Source organism: Xyrauchen texanus, chromosome 7, assembly GCF_025860055.1.
Source record: "Xyrauchen texanus isolate HMW12.3.18 chromosome 7, RBS_HiC_50CHRs, whole genome shotgun sequence".
Lineage (NCBI taxonomy): Eukaryota > Metazoa > Chordata > Actinopteri > Cypriniformes > Catostomidae > Xyrauchen > Xyrauchen texanus.
In genome coordinates this window covers 46,345,577-46,350,676 of record NC_068282.1, presented here as the reverse complement: position 1 = coordinate 46,350,676, position 5,100 = coordinate 46,345,577, and positions in this window count along the sequence as shown.

Sequence of the window (5,100 nt, the reverse complement as noted above, 5' to 3'; positions counted from 1 at the left end):
AATGGTTGTAAATGGAATATAATATACACACATGTGTGTATTAAAAATTTTTAATGAATTTTTGTTGTCTCTTGGAGTTTTGTGGGAACAGAAGAATATCAATACATCCACAGCATGAAGGTATATGTACCAATTGGCATCACACAAGTATCAATCCAAACATATACCGTCTCCAACGACACCATTTGCCATCACGCAAGTATCAATCCAAACATATATAGTCTCCAACGACACCATTTGCCATCACGCAAGTATCAATCCAAACATATACAGTCTCCAACGACACCATTTGCCATCACGCAAGTATCAATCCAAACATATACCGTCTCCAACGACACCATTTGCCATCACGCAAGTATCAATGCAAACATATACCGTCGCCAACGACACCATTTGCCATCATGCAAGTATCAATCCAAACATATACCGTCTCCAACGACACCATTTGCCATCACGCAAGTATCAATCCAAACATATACAGTCTCCAACGACACCATTTGCCATCACGCAAGTATCAATCCAAACATATACCGTCTCCAACGACACCATTTGCCATCACGCAAGTATCAATGCAAACATATACCGTCGCCAACGACACCATTTGCCATCATGCAAGTATCAATCCAAACATATACCGTCTCCAACGACACCATTTGCCATCTCGCAAGTATCAATCCAAACATATACCGTCTCCAACGACACAATTTGCCATCACGCAAGTATCAATCCAAACATATACCGTCTCCAACGACACCATTTGCCATCACGCTAGTATCAATCCAAACATATACCGTCTCCAACGACACCATTTGCCATCACGCAAGTATCAATCCAAACATATACCGTCTCCAACGACACCATTTGCCATCACGCTAGTATCAATCCAAACATATACCGTCTCCAACGACACCATTTGCCATCACGCAAGTATCAATCCAAACATAAACCGTCTCCAATGACACCATTTGCCATCACGCAAGTATTAATACAAACATATACTGTCTCAAATGACACCATTTGCCATCATGTATCAAGTATCAATCCAAACATATGACAAAACAAGCGTCATTCAATAGAGGATAGTGCGCAACTTTCACAACCTTTAATTTTTCCCCAAGTGTTTGAACAGGAAACAACATGTCAAAAATGTACTTTCTTTTTGTAATAGCTTTTTTGACGGAGATAGACACACGAAACCAGCATCATTCAATAGAGGAGGACAGTGTGCAACTCTCACAACATTTCATTTTACCCCTAGTGGTTGAATAGGGAACTGCATTTCCATAATTAACTTTCTTTTTGTAATAGCTTTTTTGTTGAAGGAGATAGATGCACGAAACCAGCATCATTCAAAAGAGGAAGACAGTGCACAACTTTCACAACCTTTCATTTTACCCATATTTGGTCTGTTCACGTACACCAGACTACCTTTTGGGTCAGTTCCAGTCTGGCAATCTTCCAAAGGACTATGGAAGGCATCCTGATAGACATTCCAAAAGCTGACTGGGTGAGATGGTCAGGAGCATTTGAGGACGATGGACCAAGTGCTGCATTGGCTAGAGGAGATAAAAGCAAGGGAAGTGTAGCTTCATGTACAGTCCTGGGTCACTAGGTGGAAGCCACAGGTATTGATCCAGTTCCAGAAAAAGTGCAGGCAGTGCTGGATGCACACACACCTACCTAAGTGATGGAGCTGAGAGCATATCTGGGACTGTTGAATTATTATAACCAGTTCCTTCCAAACCTCTTGACATTGCTTGCTCCATTGCACAAGCGCCTGAAAAAGGAGGAAACCTGGTGTTGGGGAGTGGAACAAGAAAAAGCTTTCCAACAGTCAAAAGGGCTACTTCAGTCCAACCATGTGTTATTACACTATGATGAGCAGGAAGAGCTATACCTTCCTGTGACACCTCACCTTATGGTGTGGGTGCCGTTTCGGCTCATGACATGAAATAGAGCGGGGTTTAGATTGAGGCACTAATTCGGATGAATTCGAAACGCTGCAGCATACAGTGCTAGTGTAGAACCGGATGATGATGTGGTGGTTCATTCCAAACTTCCTCAGCCATCTCAGGAAGAACATGCACTGGTGAGCCTTCTTCACAATGGCCTCAGTGTGGAAGGACCATGTGAGTTCCTCAGTGATGTGGACACCGAGGAACTGCTGACTCTCTCCACCAGTGCTCCATTGATGGTGATAGGGCTGTGTTCTCTCCTCTGTCTTTTCTCCTGACGTCCACCACAAGCTCCTTGGTCTTACTTATGTTGAGGGAGAGGTTGTGTTCCTGACATCAGCATGTCAGAGTGTGCACCTCCTATTTGTTGGCTGTTTCATCATTGTCAGTGATCAGACCTACCACGTAGTATCATTAGTGAACTTATTGATGGCATTGGAGCTATGTGTTGCCATACAGTCGTGTGTGTACAGGGAATACAGGAGTGGGCTGAGAACACAGCCCTGCGGGGCTCCAGTGTTGAGGGTCAGTGATGAGGAGATGTTGCTGCCCATTCTAACCACCTGGCATCTGCTTGACAGGATCCAGCTGCACAGAGATCTGTTTAAGCCTAGAACCCAGAGTTTCTCATCAAGCCTGGAGGGCACTATGGTGTTGAATGCTAAGCTGTAGTCTACAAGCAGCATTCTCACATGTGTTCCTTTTTTCCAGGTGGGAGAGAGCAGTGTGTAATGTAGATGAAATGGCTTCATCAGTGGAGCGATATACAAACTGCAGTGAGTCGGGCAGCACAGAGCAGATGTAATCTCTGATTAGTCTCTCAAAGCATTTGCTGATGATGGGAGTCAGAGCAACAGGACGCCAGTCATTTAAGCAAGTGATTGCTTTGGTAAAGGCACAATGATGGACGTTTTAAAGCATGTGGGAACTACAGACAAGGAGAGGAAAAGGCTGAAAGTGTCCGTAAAAACACCAGCCATTTGGTTCGCGCACGCTCTTATGACGCGGCCCGGAATGCCGTCTGGACCCGCAGCTTTATGGATATTCACCCGTTGGATGGATGGGGTTACATCCACTACAGAGACGGAGAGAGAACTAACCTCTGTAGCTTCAGCCGTGAGAGCTCTCTCCACGAGGGTGGTGTTATTTCCCTCGAAACGAGCATAAGTATTTAGCTCATCTGGGAGAGAGGCAGCGGTGGTCACGGCTGAGTTTTTAATTCCCTTTGAAGTCTGTGATCATATTAATTCCCTGCCACATGCTTCTAGAGTCGGTGTTGATGTGTCCTTCAATCTTGTCCCTGTACTGGCGTTTGGCTGCTCTGATAGTTTTGCGGAGGGCATAACTGGCTTGTTTATGCTCCTCTGCATTCCCGGAGATAAAAGCGGAGATCCGTGCCGATTAAGTGTCACATGAAAATCACTATTAATCCATGGTTTCTGGTTAGGGTAGATCCATATAGTTTTGGTCGGCACTACGTCATCTATGCACTTCCTGATGAAACACTTTACGCTATCAGTGTAGACATCGATGTCGTCATCAGAGGTGAACCGGAAAATCTCCCAATCCACTTGATCAAAACAGTCATGTAGGATAGAATCTGATTGGTCCGACCAGCACTGGATCGTTCTGAGGGCGGGTGGATCCTGTTTCAGTTTCTGACTGTAAGCGGGCAGAAGCAGAACAGAAGAGTAGTCCGATTTGCCAAATGGTTGGCAGCCATAACGAAAGGGAGAGTAGCAATTTTGTGTACACCGTGTATTATAGGAACTGAGGAGAAATTATAAAAAATACCCCAAAAATACACACCTTTGGCAACATTTATTCTGTTGGCATTAACGCAGCCAAAATGATTGAAAAAAACCAAAATGAAAAAGACAAAAATATCACGAAGGTCGCACAAGGGTTGAAGAAGAATTTTAAATATTTAGAAGTCCATAGCTCCTGGCATGGCTGAAAAAACAAACATTTATTAGTTTTAATATCCTATATATATTTTTAATGTGTTGAAACATGACATCAGACGATGCACCCTGAAAACTGCACTGTTTGAATGGTTTCATGCTGAAGAGCCCCTTAAAGGTACGTTTTTTTCTCTCTCTCATAAATGCAAACGAGTGTAAATATCAACATCATACTATATGTCGAAAGGAATGTCGAAATTTTATTCAAACCATTACTCCTGGTCGGAGTCTTCCGTAAATATTTAGTATATGTAGGGTTACGTCCTACCTAAGTTTAATAGTGCAACTATAGAAGAGTTTTATATCAAAACATAGAAAAGAACTAATATAGAATATCCTGAACTTTGTGCGACCCAGGAGAGGGCATATGAGGTAACTAAAAGAGCTTATGCTGCCAGAAACACACTGTGCCCTCAGTTGTAGCAGAGACAATGATACAAGAAAACTCTGGGAAGCACAGCAAGTTTAAAGATTAACACAACCAATGATCAAAATGACCGTAATATGTTCAGATTGTTATATTTTATTTACTCAAAATGTTGCTTTTATTATAAATTAATTCAAAAGTGTATTGTTTAAAAAGGACTAGAAGCCAGGTTCCCACCATTAAAAAGACGTCAGAGGCTCTGTGAAATAATGGTGGCGGACAGTATCCAGTGGCTACCAAAAAATTATAAGAGGTAATGCTAGATAACAACTGTATACAAAATGAGGGGTTTGACCAAGAGAGAGATCTCAGCTGACATCTTTGTCGACTTTGTTGCTTTGTTCAATAAAGTCTAATCTTTGACACCTGGAACACCTGGACTTTGAGAGTTTTCTTGCTAAGAGGGAAAGAGACTCCAATACTCCATGACACAACACCCAAATATTTAGTAGTGTTTAAATTGTGATTTAGTGCCCATTTATGCCACATGTAACAGCTGGTGCAACCGGCCCCTGGTGCATAAGGTGATTAAGAAGTGGGGGCGCCAGGGGGATTAAAAATACACAAGAAGAAAAAAAAAATGCAAAGTAAAGTAAAAAGTTTGTAAAAAAAGTATTTCTTGAAAATATCGATGCTGTAAAGTGTGACGCTAATACAGGCTGCAGCGGCCCCTTTAAGAAACTCTCGGGATGTTTGACCGTCTGCGGCGGCGCGCTCTCGCGAGGCCTGCGCACGAGAGTAAACAGTCGCCATT